Raw genomic sequence first — 19629 nt, forward strand, 5'->3', positions numbered from 1 at the left:
TCAGGACATACCAATATAAAGTATGTTAAGCATTACTTGGAAGATTTAGAACATGCCCATGCATGAAGTGGTCTTAATTTTCTTTTATTTTTCTTAAAAAGGAAGCCAAACAAGAGGACAGAACAAGCTAAACAAATGAACATTAAGGCCCATGAAAATTGCCTGGAGAGCATAACTTCCTAATGTCTTTCTCCCCATGAGATGTTACTGATCTTACATTGTTTTATCACATTGAGATGTTATGTTACTTGATCCAAGTTGGAATTTGTGGTAATTTAAGACATGTTATTAAATTCCATTCAGCTCAAAGCTGAAGTCCACATTCTCGGGTTGTGAATTATCAACAATTAAGCTTTTGGTTCAGAGCGGCAAATCCTGAGCTTCTTAACACATTCTTCAAGACGGAACAAACAGAGTACAAGTAATATTTTGATATCTAGTGTGTACAAGAGGTTTCATTGTTCCAATGCCTTGGTCACACAATCATATCACATTGGGTAGTCAAGGGGCAGGTCACTGGGTTTGTTTAAATGAATATGACTCAGGATGCATGTGAATATTTGACATGCAGAACTTTTAAACAAGTTTTGTGTATAAATATCAATCATGCCATTCAAATCATTTTAGTAAGTTTGGACATGAGAATACCCAACAAGGGTCTTGGAAAGGCATTATTTTAGATGCCAAGGAATAGTCTATTATTTTAGATAACAAAATAAAACAAAAGATATTCTTGACAAGCAACTTCTGCACTCAAACACCATCGGAAACGTTCCGAACAATCTAAAAGATCTGTGAATGAATAAAGGCAAAAGAACAGAACACCATTCAGAAGAAAAGAACCTGAATCTGTATCTTGATTAGTCAATTCACAAAATAGGTATCAACTTTGAATTTTCAAAACATATGCCATACTACAATTTCCACATTCAATAATTTCTTGAACCACACACCTTCTCATTTCAAATTTGGTATAAACAGCACATTCTGCAAAGGCAACCAGAATCAACTCAAGTCTACACAGCCTCTACGAATATCATCCTAGGCAAGGGTGCTACAATCAACATACCAGTCTGCTCTAGTAAACAAAATGAAACTGGATTCTGAATGCTAATAAAGAAGGTGGAGTCAGATGTAACAAAGGCTCAAGACAGAAAACAATTTACATATCATAACTGCAAATGTCTAACTTGCAAATATTTTGACTCATTTATTGCAGTTATTCCTATTAAAACCCAGCTAACTGCAATTGAATGAAATTTGAGTCAAGCTACAGGAGAAAGGACAGAACTTCAGTGATTGTAACAGATTTGTTTATTACATTTGCTTTTACTTCATTTATTCATTCATTTATTCACCCCTCTCACACAAAGAGGAATCCTCGAGCCCTCTTTTTCAAATTTGTCAAATCCACATAATCAGTGCACTGTAAGCAAGCTATTTCTGATTAACAATTAATTTTCATTGCCCACTTTAGCAAAATTAAAGGCTGCTTTTTTTGTTTCCCTCCCCTTTGTCTGCTCCTCGAAGTCCTAGTTGGCACTGGATTACAGATTCACAAGCTTGAACAACCTGCTCCCTGCATGCATTCACAGTCAACACCAACAGAACATTGATGGAAACACTAGGCCAAAGAATAATTCTGCTCCCAACCAATCTTCACTTCTGCACTTTCCTGCCAGGAACAGAACAGAAATTCTGGTTGATTTATTCCCTTAACCCTAGGAAACACTACAGCATTTGTGCACACGTTGTGGTCTGAAATTAAATCGGGAACAAAAATATTTCATATAATGAAACTTGAACACCAAAAGTTGTTTCTGTTAATTCATGGGATGTAGGTACCACTGGTTGGTGGCATTTATTCTGTGGTATGCACTTAAGTCAACAGCATTGCTGTGCGTCTGAAGTCACACATTGACTTGATCAGATAAGGATGTCAGCTTTTCTTCCTTGGGAAGGAAGTGGGCAGGTTTTTTTCCGGAAATGGCAAAAGTGGTTACATGATCACAGATATTAAAAGGTAGCTTTTTATTCCATTTTGTTTATATGTGAATTCAAATTTCATGATCTGTCATGATGGGACATGAACCCATGTTACCACAGAATTTGCCTAGGGTTCTAGATTACTCGCCCAGTAAGATTGCCACTACACCACTAATTCCCCCTTGCTGTTTTGGCTATGATATTATTTACGTGAAGTGAGGAGCAAGTCAATTATTCTTGTATTTTTCTTCCACACAAAGCAATGAATATTATTATTTAAAACGGTAGCTATTTCACAGTCGAGAAGAAGTCAAAAGAATACAAATTTACATATTTTTTAAAATCATAAAATCTGATACGGGCAGAACTTGTAAAATTCCACCACAATGGATTCACCAGCACCTTTCACCCAACCCTTGTTGTTAAGGTGGCAACTATTTATTTAGCAAGATAAAGGATTGCAACATCACTTTTTATGGGAAGTGTTTGCTCTCTGCAAGTATGTACCATTTGTTGGCATGTAAAAAAATAAATAATGCAATTATTTCAAAAGTGACACAGGGAGAAAATAGCAGTTAACTAAAGAACGTAAAGAATATAAATATTTTCTTGCCAAGTAACTAAATGATAGATAAGAATATCCATGGTTTCATGCATGTAAGATAAACAGAGTTTCTTAATGCACATTTGTACTGATTAAGCAAACACAAAGCTCAAGTTCTCAGGTTTGGAAAACAATTTAATTGCATCCCTGCAAATTATAATTACACCTGCAATTTTAAATCTGTTGCATCATGACAGGGAGAGCGCACAAGTTCAAGAAGAGGGTCTGACTTTAAAAGTCTTCTGTAAGTCAAGGAAGCTATTTGTACATTGTTAACTCGGGGAACAAGAAATAGCTCAAAAGCACTACTCAGTTCTGAAGAAAATAAAGTTAGTTAACAGCATTACTTAAGTGCACTTTAACAGCAAGGTTACATCATTACACTGCAGTTTATCAAATATAGGTTCCAAACACACAATTGAGCCAAAGAACTACAGGGAACTGCTTTTCCAATCAGAGCCTGTTTGGGCAAAATTCAAGGTTTTCTGGATGTTTCACTTGCATTCTACAGTATAGCCACTGTCAATATACCTAAAGATGTATTTTCAAAAACAAATACAAGGTCAGTGATTGGAGTTAGATTTACAGCAAGTTAGAAATCCAATGACACTTCAACTAATTGTATACCTCACCTCAAAAAGATGTATAAATACCAGAAAACTGCAAACAATGCACCTCCTTCAAAAGTGTTGTGCAAGTCTACAAGGTTGGCAACCCATCAGGAAACCATACCAAGTAGGACCTGTTTCCACTTGGTTGGCTGGTTTATTCAGCACAATTCACTCAAAAATCAGGTAAACCAGTGTAAAATGATCACAGGATTGTAAATGCAAATCAAGTTTCCCTATCTATTTGTCCTCGATACTAGCCCTGTGTACAGAACTGGCAAACCCCCAATCAAATCAAACAAACTTCTACTAATAGCACTCCTTTGCATTCCTTCAATTAGTGTCCTGAAATTCAAATCAAGCTGTAATTTTTAAGCAATTGAGTCGATTGACTAGTTCTTTCCTACGTTGAAAATTACACTTTATAAACAACTAATTAAAATTCAGTTCCCATGCTACTCCCAAACCAGAAAATAATTCCACAGTATTTATTTGGAATAATCCATTTTCAAATAAGTTAAGTAAACTAAAACAAATTACCAAGTGAAAAAATCCTTGACATATTTAAGTTTATTTTTCAAAATGAGATTTTAAGAACAGTCTTATTATGGTGGTTCAGCCAAACTGGTTTAAAGAAGGAGTAACAATAAATTCAGAAAACATTGTAGAATCCCTGACTGTAGACAACACAAAGCATTCTCATCATTCAGGAGTCAGATCAGGTCCTGAATAGGGTCTGAAATAATCATTCTTCATTTGTTGGAATGAGAGCATAAAATGGCAAGGCCAGCCTTTGGTCATCCCAAATTGCCCTCAAGGTGATGGTGGTGAACCTTCTTGAACTACTGCAGTCCACATGGTGCAAGTACAGCAATAGCATTGTTAGGGATGGTTGAGAGACTAGAAGAAAATTGCATGAGGTGTTCGCATGCATCTGCTACCCAGTAAAGTTCACATTTATGAAATATTGTCAGAGTAATAATAAACAGTTACTGCAAAGCATCTTGTACAAGACACTGCTTCTGGTGTACATTGCAAGCATAGACAGAATGCTTACAGTGGTGGGTGTGGTTACAGACTGCTTTGCCCTGGTGTTGAGCTTCTTGATGCTTGTCGGAATTGCAATATGCAGGCAAACTGAGATCTTACTTCCGACTTGTGCCATTACAGATGCTGGACAGGTTATGGGACATAGAGAGTTGAGTTTTTGAAAAAAGCCCCAGTCTCTTTCTTGCTCTTGAAGCCACAATATTTATTAGTCCTCTCCCTTCTGCCAAAATGCATCTCATGTTTTTCTGCATTACACGCTATCTGCTAATTCCTGTCTATCCTGCTGGCTTGCACCCTATTAGCATTATATTATTTGATACTTCCAAGCTTGGATTCATTGGCCAGTTTAAATTTGATTCTCTACTGAAATATCCAAGCCAATAGTTATCTATCAAAAACACCACTGATCGGAACAATGACCCTTGGGAACACCAGAGTCTACCATCCTCCAGTCTGAATCACAACCATTTATCACAACTCATTGTTTCCTGCCCTTATGCCAAACTTTAGGCAAGGTTTTGGGATGGCATGGTGGGTCAGTGGTTAGCACTGCTGCCTTAGAGTGCCAGGGACCAAGGTTCAATTCCACCCTTGGGCAACCATCTGTGAGGAGGTTGCACGTCCTCCCAGTGTCTGCATTAGTCTCCTCCCACAGTCCAAGGATGTGCAGGTTAGGTGGACTGGCCATGCTAAATTGCCCAGGGAGTTTTTTTTGGCGGGGGGGGGGTGAAAAAGAAGGAGGATGGGATGCTCCTAGGGTCAGTGTGGATTTGTTGGGCCAAAGGGCCTGTTTCTGCACAGTAGGGATTCTATGGAATTCTATGGTTACATGACTGTCCTGCTCAATGAGCCCCAAATATTGTTAATCTTTGCAAATTGAGTTTAAAATCACACAAGTCAATGAAAGGTATCCATTTCCAATAACCATTAAAATGGTCTTAGATAGGGGACACATTTTCCAGAGTCCATGCACAGATCCAAATTTCTGCTTGAAGGAAAACTTGTTAATATTGTCACAAAACACAATACACAAGCGTGAAAGGGCAACTTGAGTTTTATCAGCCAAGATTACAAACAAACAGGATCATATGGCGTAAAAGCACAGAGTAAAACACAATTTGAAAATTGTTCATTCCTCCTGTTACCAAAGCCTTGATAATCCCAGTGGTGCTCTGTCTATTGATCTTTAAAAATAAACTCAACAAGTCCACTTTTTTTAAAAATAGAAGTAGATTAATGGGTTAGCTGCAAATTTGAACACATACAAGCAGCAGGGGGAGGCAATTTTGCCTAAGACGGCTCGCTCCACCATTTAATCCAATCATGGCTGATCTCATCTAGGCATCAAGTCCATTTTCCTGCTTCGTGAGCAAACATCCTTTCTAATTCTACCTTTTAAATATCCTTCAGCATCTTATATTCCTCAAATCAAACTCCTCATTCTTCTAAACTGCAGAGAATATGGGCTTAAACTGCTCAATTTCTCCTCATAAAACAAACCCTTCATATCCAGAATCAGTCCACTAAAGTTCCTCCGAAATACCTTCAATGCAACTACGTTCTTCCTCAACAGGGCCAAAGTTGTACACAATACTCCAGGTACAGTTGCAGCAATACCTCCTGTCATACACTAATCCTTTAGCAATACAACAAAAGGCAGCACATGAACAGGGCCTTCAAACCAGAGCCAGTGGATTCCTAATCCTTATTTAGATCCACTTGTTACATATACACAGTTTCTATCCCTCTGTTCACCTTACATTCACTTGTCTATCAAAGTACACCTTAAATGATGCTGACATACCTCCGTACACCACCTCCAACAGCAGTGCATTCCCGCCAGCAATCACCCACAGTGTGAAAAATTTTCCCAGCACTTATCCCTAAATTTTGCCCCTCTCACCTTCAACCTGTGCCCTCTTGTAGTTGATCCTTCCACCCTGGGAAAAAGCATCCGACTGTTCACCCCATGCCAATCAATTCAGTAGACCTCTATCAGTTCGCCCTCAGCCTCTACCTTTCCAGTAAAAGAAATCCAAGTTTATCTAACCTCTCCTCATAACTAAAGCCCTCCAGTCTAGGCGACATTCTGAGAAAACTTCTCTGCACCATTTCCAAAGCATCCACACCCTCCTGGTGCATACAACATTCCAAATCTGGCCTAAGTAGAGTTTTGTACAGCTCCAACATAATTTGGCAACTTTTATATTTGATGCACCAACTGATGAAGGCAACCATACTGTATGCCTCGTTGACCACCTTTGTTGCCACTTTGTGTGGACCTGCACACCCAGATCTCGTTGTATGTCAACACTTGTAGGGGTTATACCATTTGTTTTGTAGTTCACATCTGAATTGGCATTCCAAAATGCATCACCTCATTTTTGACCAGATTAAACTATCTGCTATTTCTCTGCCCATATTCTTCCAGGACTGCATATGTTTTTAGTTGCCTAGACCTGAGGCAAACGTTTTTTTTGAATAAGCTGATAATTTCCCTTGACATCCAAGATTCCTAATTCCTGCCATTCCTACACTCTAATCAATTGGTCTTTAAAAGATTCTAGCCAAATTGGGTTATTGTTGGCTTTCACAAAATTTAATACTTTCATCCAAAGTCCACTTTTGTCCTTTTCTGTCAGTATCTGAAAACTTGCAGAATAATGGTCACTAGCCCCAAAATGCCTCCCCATTGAAACTTTGATCACCTGGCCAGGTTCATTTCCCAAAACCAGGTCCAGTATGACCTCCTCCCTTCTTGGGCTATCAATATACTGTTTCCAAAAGACCTTCCTGGACATACCTAACAAACTACTCCTCATTCAAATGCTCACACTAAGAGAGGCCCAGTTAATGTAGGAGTAGTTGAAAAATCATCCACCACAACAACCCTGTTTTCACATCTTTCTAGAATCGGATTACATCTCTCTTCCTCTACGACTGGCAGTCGGGGAGATCTGTAGTACAATCCCATCATTTTATTTGCACCCTTCCTATTCCTGAGCTGTACATATGATGCTTTGCTGAAAAGAATCCCTCCAGGGAGTCCTCCTTCAAAACAGCTAAGATATGCTCTCTATAACCAGAAGCACAACTCCTCCAACTCTTTTGCTTCCTGTGTAGTCTAAAGCAATTGATATCCTTGAATGTTAAGCTGTCAATCCCATTCCTCTTAACTATGTACCCATGATAGCATCGATTAATCTAAGTTCATTTGTATTATCTGTCATACTTCTTGGACTGAAACAAATACAGTCTAAGCCTCCAGTTCTGCTGAGCTCAGCTATCTCTCCATAACTGCTTTTCCTCTTCGCGCTATTTGCCTCAGTGTCAAGCTTTTCCCCAGTTTCTACGTGACATGCTGCTCCAGTTGCTACCCTCCTACCACACGAGTTTAAACCCTCCCCAGTGACATCATCAATCCCAACTCATCTGTCACCAGGATACTAGTACCCCTCAGGTGCACCTTCTCGTACAGGTTCCAACGTCTCTGGAAGACATTCCAAATAATCCACATAGCCCTCTAACCACTCCCCACCACATCAGCTCATTAGCCATGTGTTCAGCTGTACACTGGATGTTCCTGGCCTCAGTAGCACATGGCACAGGATATAATCCTGAGATTACTACCCAATAAATGCCAAAATTCCATTCACCTTTTTTATAACCTGCAGTACTTGCATAAAAGTTTTACATTAGGAGAATTCATGCATCACAGTGACTCAGCAGAGGTGGCACAGAGTCTCAGGGTTAGCACAACTGCCTCATCACACCAGGGGCCTGAGTTAAATTCCAACTTTGGGCACCCGTCCATGTGGAGTGTGCGTGTTATCCCAGCATCTTCGTGATCTTTATCCAAATGCTCCGGTTTCCTCCCACAGTCCAAAGATGTGCAGGTTAAATGGATTAGCCGTGCTAAATTACCCATAGTGTCCAGGGATGTGCAGACGAGTGGGTAAACCATGGGAAATGGAGTGTAATAGGGCTAGGTTTGGATCAGTCTGGGTGGGATACTCTTCTAAGGGTCAGTGCGGACTTAACTGGTCAAACGCCCTGATTTCACATTATAGGAATTCCAGGACATCCAGAAAACTGCCACCGAAATCTATTATCCTATTTGAGAGAATCCAACTCAACTTGCTGAGAAACCCACATCTACCTCGATGGTATCTGCCCAATACTGGTCACCACATCTCCCTGCAGGCAGAAATCCCAAATTGATCCAGGACACCGCAGAACAGATTGGAAAATCCCAACCAAGTGCTGCTGGAATTCTAAGTTGAAACTGAATAGCTGCATGACCAGTTAGCATCATTCTGACAGTGCTATAAAATCAATGGCAATCTGGAAAATAACTCCAAATAACCGAGGATCCTACCAGTGGCTTCTTTAATGAACAAAGCTTGCTGATTATTAAGTGTGCCCTTGAGTATTGCAAGATGGCTTTTTTGGCACAATAATGTCTGTACTTCTGGACTAGGAGGCCAAGCCCCACCTGGTCCAGATAAATGCCATAACATCTGAACAGAGATAATTGGGAACTGCAGGTGCTGGAGAATCCAAGATAACAAAGTGTGAGGCTGGATAAACACAGCAAGCCAAGGAGCATCTCAGGAGCACAAAAGCTGACGTTTCGGGCCTAGACCCTTCAGAGAGGCCTCTCTGATGAAGGGGCTAGGCCCAAAACGTCAACATCTGAACAGTTTGATTAGAAAATATCCACAACATTCTAGGCCTGTCCTCATCATCTGTCAGAAGATTAGAGTTTACCACAATAGTGATGTGGGTTCAAAACAACATTCATACCAGGTATGTAGAGTCTGTTTGAGGGAGTATCTTAGAAAAAGGAAGCAAGCAATGGAAATAGAGTGTGTTTGGGTAAAGAAATCCAGAGGTAGTGAAACATAGCTGCCAATGGCCACATAAGGGATGCACAAACTGCCAGAATTGGAAGAGCACAGATCTTGAGGACATGTCAGAAAGATGATGGTGACAGAGATAAGGAAGAACAACACCAAAACGAAGGATGGATTTAAAACAAGGACTTTAAAAATTGAGGCACTACCAGACAAGCGGACAATGACAAATCAGCAAAAGTGCAATAGTGAATGAAACGCAGTGCATATTGGCAGAGCTTCTGATGAGCGCAGGTTTAGTACACTGTCCAAAAGAGCAATGGAATAATCTGATTTAGACAAAACAGTTGCACGAATAAGGACAAGTTGAGGGAGGATCACAGTCTGATGGTCCTACAGGGGATAGGAACTAGTAATCTGGGTTATGGAACAGAATCTTGACTTGGGGGAACTAATAAAACCAAAAAGATGTGAAAACTAGTTCAATTTCAGACAGCTATCAAGGAGGAGAACAGATGTTAAAATGGGAGCCAACAAATATTTATTTTAAGGTAACTTCTGCTCCTCCAATATTAGAAGATTGATAAACAGTAACAAAGCAGAGACAGGAGTGGGCTCCATGGAGATCAAGAAATAGAGCACAGTGTACTTGCAAAATGTGGTACTCTTCATGTGGCATCACCATTGGCAGTATTGAGCTGAGTATTAGATGGAAATTGAACAGATTTTTTTCCCCCCAAGATCTCAAGGGGTAACAGTGCAAAGAGAGCCCACATAGATTATCTGGCTACCATTTGAACAGATAGGAATGGAACCAGGAAAGCACAGGTCACTCAATGTGGCAAGAGGAAGAAGGTGATATGGTTAATCATGCTGAAGATTGCAAATACTTCGAAGTGGGTGAGGAAGTACAGTTTCACACTTATAGGCACACTGAATGTTATTTCTGGCTTGGATTCAGGTCATTTCTGTAAGGTGAGTGGAAAGGCAGAGGAGGTCAGTACATCATTCTCTCTCACCTTGGGGGAAGTGAGTGTGTGTGAAAACCCTAGGTGATGTGCATTAATTTACTTCATGCAATTTCAGAAAAATTCCTCAAATCCTTGATTTGATTTCAAAGAGCCAGGGAAAGTTCCACATTAGAAAATATTGAGATCACCTGACACCCCATACAGAATGAATTTAGCATGACAAAAGATATCTAGAAATCACCCACTAGCTAGTAAATAAGCTGGGGGCGGGGGGGGGGGAAATAAACTCATTTCTGTTTACAAATTCAGTTAATTAGGTCTGGTTCTAGCCAGCAATATTTTCAACAAAATTGTAAAGAACCATTTGATAAAATATTGCCTTGGACCCTACATTCTACATGACACTTATTGAAAAAAAGTCTAAGAAGCAACAAGAATTCACTTAACCCAATCTCCTGTAACAATTGATAGGATGCTTTAACAAAAAGTTTTGGACATTTTGTTTCACTAGAATAAACTAGAAATCCTGTCAACTATTAGATTTACATCAGAATGTTCCTCACAGGAACAAATTCACGTCCTTAGGTAGGAATATTATTTGGTTGTTTCATGTGTGAAGTAATCAAATACACACCAGTGACAGTTTTTATGCATCACGACAAAAGTCTCATTGTGACTGGTCAAGAACTTTTTACAACCAGGAATTCTCTAATTACGAAGCACAGATTTTTAAACAATTAGGTTTGCTCAAACTTCATAGCTCAACCAAGCCTATTAAAAGTGTTTTCATTATCAAAAACAAAAAAGTGGCAAGATCAGAAAGCATCTTGTATCCTTTTCAAAAATTCAAGGCTCTATCAACTTCATTTCATACTTTGTTTTTTTTCTTCTATTGGTTTTAGATCAGTTTATACTATAGCTCATAACATTTACTATTTGATTGTTTGCCATTCTATTAGAACCATGTTACAAATCAACCCAAAAAGGGACGAAACCTACACACACACGCAAACCGGGTACCATGTTTGTCTCTGCAGTATCAGAGAGACACACACACACACACTCTTCCGAGTACTAGGGAGGAATACAAACAAATTACAGCAAAAAGACTAAATACAGCTTCCATCTGAAACATAAAAAGTATCAACACCAATATAGTGCATCAAGCGTACAGCTGAACAACCTCCAAACCTGTGATTCAGTCAATGCTCCACTTCATATTGCCTTCTCTCAATCAAATGTTCTTATCATCCACACCTTGCCACAAAATGAATGGAATATACATTCTGGTTCTGACTGAACCAAGATTTGTGGGCATCTTCCTCTAGCCACCACATTGACCAACAAACAGTAAAGTCACATAGCCAGATAAAACAATTTCTCCATTTTGTCTTTCAAGGTCAGTGCACTTTTCATTCTTTCTACCTTTCACTCCATATTTCCACCATTTACCACCCTTCAAACGTTCTTCACTGATTTTCTCAGTGATATCCTCCACTTGTGGGATGTGGGTTTCGCTTGCATCGTGCTCGAGATGGTTATTGTTTGGTCAGTCTGTGGCAGAAATGTTACCTGCCACAACCTAAATGGTGTTTGGACACAGCCTGCTTTGGTATGAGGAACTGCTAAAATATGAGCATATCCTCAGGGCTACTAACACATTATTTCACTATCTACAGGTCTGGAAAAAGATATATTGGGCTGCAAACATTAACTCTGCTTTTCCCACCTCAGATGCTGCCAGACTCTGGTTTGTCCATCATGGTTTTTATTGCAGTTCCCCAACATCTGCTGTATTTGGCTTTTACTTGAGTGAACATAATCTGCTTCAATTCAGACAGTGCATGTCATTAAAATGATTACCATGGTTGACAATATACTGCATGTTTTAGTAAAATGCTTAAACTGTCTCTCTATAGGCATTTCCTTTGACATGGTTCACAATTTTCCCACCAAATCTGCTTCATTCTACATTTATCTATCCTAAGCAAAAACAAGCTTGTGCATCCAAAATGCCTGCTGTACACATTTTTATTTTTAATCACTGTCTTAATATGTTCAACTGCAAGAATTTATACAGCTTCTTCCAACCACCAAATCTGGTAGCAAAAGACTAACCACAGACAATTAATGCCAAAACATTTCCACACTTCAGCAGGACAGAATTACAATACTGTGATTGTGCAAGCACAGAAAACTCTGACATGAACAAACTATGACCATGGACTGGAATTCACAACACACTCGAAATACTTTACCACTCCTGCTTTCATAGCCTCAATATGCCAAAGAGATACTGAGTAATCAATTAGTGGTATGGTTCAAATGCAATAAGATATAACCACTCATGGCTTGAAGAATACACAAAATTCTCAAATTTTATTTTGCAGAATAACGAGACCCAAAAGGACTTTGAGCTCAGTGGGAACTCAACCATATTAGGTATGGAAATTTAAACTTTTTGCTTTGTTTAGTTATTTGAGTTCTCAGTGTACAAAATACAAGGAAACTGATTTTACAAACTATGCAATAACTCTGCACAAAAGATTACATAATTGTCTACCTGTAAAATATGCCACTGGACACCATAAAATGATTGAAAAGCTTTAACATTAAAAAAGTACAGGCAGTTGATAAGATTTTCATCATATCATGCCCTACAGCTTACTCCAACCCTGATGGGCACAGAAACGTGGCTACAAAGCCTTCTTCAATAACTAAATGCAAGCTTGTCTACAATGATTCACTTCAAATTGCATTCACTGTTCACCACAAACAAACTGCAGACATTACAGAGGAAAAGCACAAAGAATGATTTTTACCTCATTCATCTCAGCTACCAGTCTCTGACATCAGTTCTTTGATCAGAAGATCTGAATCAGCTCAAACTGATGACATTTTTAAGTTTTTGCATTGATTAGTACACAGTTCTCTGGAGGTTTGCTCAGGGTGCATTCTTGGATTTGAAGCAATTTATGTTGGCTTTGACTTGTGCCATCCTTACTCAGTGACTGTTGAACAAACTTATAAAAGGGGAGTTGGTGGTCAGTTGGGGTGGGGGGTGGAAGAGACAGAGTCTCATTAAAAGTATCTTGAGTTCAGTCCAAATAGAAATTTACACCAAAAAGTCATATGGAGTATGTCGTCATCAAAAAGTTCACCAAAAGCGCCTTTTGCACATGTTTTCCCCACAATTTTCAATTTAGTGTTTCATGTTTCTAAAGAGTAAACAGTAAATAAAAACACTAATCCCAACAGACAAACACATACTTAGGATCAGAGATAGTAGAAACTGCCGATGCTGGAGAATTGAGGTAACAGTGTGAAGCTGGATGAACATCACAATCATCAGATCTTCAAAGCACAGAATCTAAATTTTAGCCTCCAAACCTCAACAATCCAGTCCTTGAATCCCAAGAAACTCTCATTTGCTTGCTGACATTCATTTGTGCAGGTTGGGAAATGGCCAGATTCATCATAGTTGATGAATATATTGTAAATCAGAATATCGAGATGTGATGCCATCAGCAAATTTATAGCATACGCATGAATTACCACCTTCTTGATGCTCCTGAGGTCCAATGGTCCATACCTTAGTGTCTCTCAAAAAAGTACTTTCAGATAAGGAGCAAATGCATAGCTTGACTCAGATACCTAAAAATGGTTTATATTATGTCATTTTATTGTTAGTCTTTTGATGGCAAGATGTCATTTTGATGAAGCTATCAAGTGATATGCGGTTGTCGCATTTGCACTAGAAATACAAACTATTCTGCTTTAACTTAAAGGGTAACTTCAACATTAAATATCCTTTCAATGGAATAAGTGTTCCTATAAGTCTACTTACAAACAGAAGCCTAAATGGTCAAATATTAGATACCCTGTTACAGTAAATTATGGCACAAAGTTTGAAGAGCAGACCCAGTGACAATGTCAGAAGGTAGGTAATAAATGGGGCTGCAAGTTACATCCATCCAATGATACCCGAGTATTAAATAAACAGAAGGCATGTGGACCAGACAAGAACAATCATGTACAGTAGTGGAGCTATTGATTTGGACTGTTGGCTGGGATGAAGAATTAGGAAGAATGGGACAGGATTGCACTCCCCTTTATCATTTTGAAGGTAGACAACGTGACTTGAGGATCAGGTCCATTTTCTGCTCAGGAAAAACCACCGGATATATAGCCCTCAAATTTACATCTGCTCACTTCATGGTTTGGCCTTCAGACTAGACAAGTCAGCGCTCTTTGGTCTCCTTTCCTCTCACTTCAAAGTCCCCCAACTCAGTCAGTCAAACCCTACTCCATCAATGGTTAAGAAATTAGTGAGGAAATAGATCACACGAGAGCCAGTATGTTGTAACTGGAAAACAAATAGTGCAACAAGAACAATACATCAACTACGATGCATTCATAAACCACCAATAAGACATCATAAGAAACATGAGGGTCATCAGTATAGTTTTAGATCAAAATCACATCTCAGATGTACCAGATTTCTAATGTGTTAACTAAAATAGTGAAAACACTTATGGTCTATAAAACACAATAACATATATCAGATTTTCACAAGAAACTTTTAAAGGTTCTACTTGCTATGTATGCAAAATTCTCAAATATTCAGTGCACAAGGTTAACAGAAATTTAGCTAAATTGAAGCCAGCTTCATAGCAGACAAAGTATACAATGAAAAATATAGCAATGTACAATAATTGACAATACTCTCAAAGCTGATTTTTTTTCCTGAGCTCTGTTTTCACACAGGTTACAGATGTGAGCCTCACTTAGCAAGGCCAGCATTCGTTGCCCAACACTATCCTCAAGAAGGTGATAGCAAGCCATCTAGCAGCAAGAGGTGAAGGGCTGCAGTTCTTAACATCTGAGAAGGACGTCCAGGGTTGTGATCCAGTGACAATTAATATCGTTTCAAGTTTAGAACCACTAAATGGTTACAATAGTAGCATTGGGGAAAACTGATATCAAAATGCAGTGATTTAGGTTGCTGACTTACTTGTTTTTGTTCAGACGTTTCGTCACCATGCTACGTGACATCAGCGGAGCCTCCGAAGTGATGTTCTTTTACTCTGCTTGCAATTGATACAGCCCAGTCCATCGTGGTTTGTAGCATCATTTCCGGTTTTGATCTGTATGAGTTTATATACGGGGTCCAATTCTATATGTTTGTTGATGGCATCATGCATTGAGAATCGTGCCTCTAGGAATTCCCATGCGTGCCTGTGTGTCAAAACCAGAAGGGACACTGCAAACCATAACGGATCCGACAGTATAAATTCCAAGCAGAGTAAAATAACATCGCTTCATCAGCGGCTCCACTGATGCCTAGCATGGGGACGAAACGTCTGAACAAAAACAAGCCAGCTTGGCAAGAGAGTCAGCAACCTCATCCACAACCCAAGCTACAGCTCTTTGCCAACACTTTATGAGGTGATTTATTTTAAAATCTATCAAAGGAAAAAGAAATAAAGTCATTATTGACAGTAAAAGTTATAATCTGGAATACACCACCTGAAAAGATACTAGAAGCAGACTCAATGGTAACTTTCAAAATCAAGTTGAAAATTTCCTCTCTCTGAAGAAGAGTCTAGGCCCGGAACGTCAGCTTTTGTGCTCCTGAGATGCTGCTTGGCCTGCTGTGTTCATCCAGCCTCACATTTTATTCTCTTGAAAATTTCTTTGGTTACTTACACAGTCTCAACAGACTAAGAATTTATGATTCACAGGAAGGATCTGGGAAAACTACTATGACACAAGAATTTCTCAGGGACATTTGAGAAACCATAATAACTACTTGAATTATTGCACATCTCCTTGGCATGATCATAACTAGACGATTGCATGCAGCTCTGAGCACCAAACCTTAAGGGTAGATTCATTCAAAAATCCAAAGAACAGGGATAAATCTTGGAATCTAACAAATTTACTCAAAAGAAAATATAATTAAAGGCCCAAAAAAATACATAACCCAAGTGTTAGAAGTCATCAGCAGAACTACAGGACATAAGGACCAAACTACCCACCCTCAAGTGGAGCTAGAATTAAGAACTGTCACTACTACAGAGATATGAACTTGCCTGCAAGTGTCTAATTTGGTCTCAACTGATTCCTTTAGAAGCCAGTGCAAAAATCTCTGAATAACAGTTTTAAAAGTTCAAAGTTCAGCACAATTTTTAAAAATCTGGGATGCTGTCATTATAGCCTTGTTGGGACTGACATGTTTCATCTGTGGAGGTCAGCTTCAGGTGCACACAGGCGTAGACGTTTTAAAACAAAATATTGAGAGCACTTACATCCATCACCTTCCTGATTTTTTTCTGAAGCGATGTCAGAAAGCAAAGGCAGCACAGTGAGTCAGTGGTTAGCACTGCTGCCTCAGTACCAGGTTCAATTCCAACTTCTGGTGACTGTGTGTGGAGTAAGCATGTTCTCCCGTATCTGCGTGGACTTCCACCAGGTGCTCTGGTTTTCTCCCACAGTCTAAAGATGTGCAAGTTAGGTGGATTGGCCATGTTAAATTGCCCCATATTGACCAGGGATGTACAGGCTAGGTGCATTAGCTGTGGGACATGCAGAGTTACAGGAATACGGTGGGATGCTCTTCGGAGGGTCGGTGTGCATTTTTGGGCCGAATCGCCTATTTCCACACAATGGGGGTTATATGATTCTATAATCAAAATTAACTTGGACTTAACCCAAGAAGCAGAAACTACCAGAACAAACTGAAAGTCAGTGTGCCTTTTCATTAATAGACATACTAAATCAGATCACTCCAACAATAAGGAACAATCAACTATTTTATATTTCTCTTCATTAGCACCTCACTGAAGCTTTAAACCAAATAGTTTAGAAATATAAACAGAGTTTCGAAAGGGTAACATGAAGACTAATCTCTCAAATTTTAACTCAGCTGATGCATTCAAAGCAAAAATCAAATGAATCAAAGCAAAAGGATGTCCTTTTGAGGTAAACCAATGTTCACGTACACCTCCAAACCCTTTAAAAGTTATTAACCACCCAAAATGATTCCTACTTCATCTCAATTAAAAATCACACATCAATCTGCATAACAGATTTCAAATCAAGTACATTCAAGCCCAAATGGTCAATCATGAAAGCTGCAGTTATCACTTTCGTACATCCTTTTCTTGAAGTGACAAAAGGACTCTGACCAAAAAAGAAAATTGAGAAACATTATGCACTTCTTCATAATTAACAAATATAACCCATTGTTGTGAATCAGATCTAGGTGCTTTCAATAAGGTCCATCACAAAACCAATCTCAAGCACAAGAAAGGAAATAGCTTTTTATAAACTTAATCATGCCTTAAAATTCCTCTGCAAAATTGGTTTGCTTTTACACAAGTTTACATTTACATCTAATCCAGTTCTCACAGCAGTCACTATCAGGTCACCACAAACAAAAACAAACTCCTGCTTTAAAATTTCAATTATCTACATTAGTTGATTCACACAATATGTTTTCCTCCAATTTCAAATTATCTTCTACAAAAATGATTTAGAAGATGACATTACCTTTGCCCTTTCATGACCTCTTTGAAGATCATTTACCTTCAGCCAGCCACAATGAAGCTGAACAGACCCAACCTATACTGAGATTTACAGTTTAATTTGCAATTGCACTAAAAAGGAACTACATAAGTTTAAACAGACAAGATGAAAAAATTAAACTGTCCATAAATATTTTTTATGAACTACATACAATATCCACATTTCATAATATTTCACAACTCCAGAACAATTTAATAGAAGTTAAAACTAAAAAAACTACTCCAAAGCATCTGTGCATGTTTTTTCTAAAAGTAGTCGTGAAAAAGTTATGTTTCGAAGGGGAGGTTCAGATAAAACAGGAATTAAAAACTGTTTTGGAACACCTCATTTCAGTTATTCCTGTTTAAAAGGTGTTCTTATGTCAACATCAGTATACCACCATACGTTTACACCTCTGGTGTACAGTTGCTATAGTTGTACCAGACCACAGGATGTTAGTCTTTTAACCTCACACACCACACCTCCGAGAAGGGGAGAAGTTAAGGAGGGCAATCCTTCCTGGTAACCTTAGCCAATGTGGAAACTAAACCAATGCTACTGGCCTCACTCAGTATTAGCAAGATAGCCAACAGAGCTGACCAACCTCCAACTTCTGGCACACAATAATAGTCACAGAATATGACAAATAAACTCACTATACTTTACAACAAAGAGCAGCAAGAACAAAACAAACTAGAGAGTTTCTTTATCAACAATATGCCATTCATATAAAAAGTTAATCAACCTTAGCCAACATTGCTCAGTACAAACAAAAAGATCCAAAGCAACAGACCACCTTTTCACTGGCCAGAGTCCAGGGGGCCCGGGTAACAACAGGACTCACCCCTGCTACGGGCAGATGCCTGACCCTCAACTCTCACCCAAAGAAAATACTTCTGCATGACTTCGATATCCTCAGAACTAAAACGGTTTTAAAACTTTACCTGGAACCAAATCCGTGCCTGGTCATGAGTTCCTAATCTTACCACGCACAGCGTACGAGGTCCCATCCCGCCGCTGTTAGACACACCCAAAACAGGAGGTCCCAAATCACCTTCCCCAGGAGAGGAAGCTCCCACTCCCTCCCTCTCCAGCCAATGACAGGATGGTGGGAATAGGTTAAACAACAGCCTTCAACAGGGAGTTGGATAGGGATTAAAACAAAAAGGGGGAGGGGAGAAGAGCAGGGCTATAAAGAGCGTGTACGGGGTCAACGGGCTGAACGGCCACACTATTCAGTACATATAATTTTATATTTTTTTTTAAATGAGTTAGTTGTGTTGTGTGGAAAGTGGAACAACGTTATTAACACACCGGGTGAGGGGGTCCCTCTCTTTACCGGGATGGGGTCTGGGGTCTGGGGTCTGGGGTCTGGGGTCCGGGGTCCGGGGTCCGGGGTCCGGGCCCTGGGTGGGGTGACGCTCCTATCCCTGGGCAGCTCTCCAACTTCAGCCGCACACCCTCCCCTTCTCCCTCCGAGCACCTCGGGGGCCGATTCCGAAACCCCCACGCCAACCGTGTCCATCGATCCCCAGCCCCTCTCACCTCAGCTCACGGCCTCGATCGGTATCTCAGTCTCCAGGCACCTGGGCACTTGCCGTCAGCGAGCAGCGCCCGAATTGCGCCCCCACCCCCCCCGCAAAACTCCTGGGGCACAGACGCGAACAACCGAAGCCGCTCGCGCAGCGCTCCCGCGTGCCCCCACACCGCCTCGCGGGGACGCGCGTCCGCCGCTGAGCGCGCCAGCGCCACCTCCCGTCAGGACCCGCTCGTCTTCGCTTGCAGGGCTATCCTCAGGTGCTGGAGTTTTCTGCCCGGTTCCTCCTGCTCCTTGAGACGGTGGGTGGTGGAAGTTGAACCTCTGCAGTCCATGTGATGAAAGAGATCCCCAAACCCCTGCCTCTTAGGGTTTTGACCCTGCGCCAAGTATAGAACTGTACAGACCCTTTGGTCCACGATGCTGTCCCAAACTTTTATCCTAATCC

General features: G+C 40.0%; 1 protein-coding gene across 3 annotated transcripts in view; it reads right to left on the reverse strand.

Annotated features, from left to right (window-relative positions):
- The window catches only part of eps8a (epidermal growth factor receptor pathway substrate 8a), a 165590-nt gene extending 146236 nt beyond the window's left edge, over nt 1-19354 (reverse strand). For 2 of the 3 annotated variants that reach the window (XM_059654672.1, XM_059654671.1), the window contains exon 1: nt 19190-19354. The gene's annotated coding sequence lies outside the window, so the exon portion shown is untranslated. The remainder of the gene's footprint in view (nt 1-19189) is intronic. The other variant, XM_048554119.2, reaches the window with a different exon arrangement.
- Between the last annotated feature and the right edge of the window lie 275 nt (nt 19355-19629).

Source organism: Stegostoma tigrinum, chromosome 25 (genome assembly GCF_030684315.1).
Source record: "Stegostoma tigrinum isolate sSteTig4 chromosome 25, sSteTig4.hap1, whole genome shotgun sequence".
Lineage (NCBI taxonomy): Eukaryota > Metazoa > Chordata > Chondrichthyes > Orectolobiformes > Stegostomatidae > Stegostoma > Stegostoma tigrinum.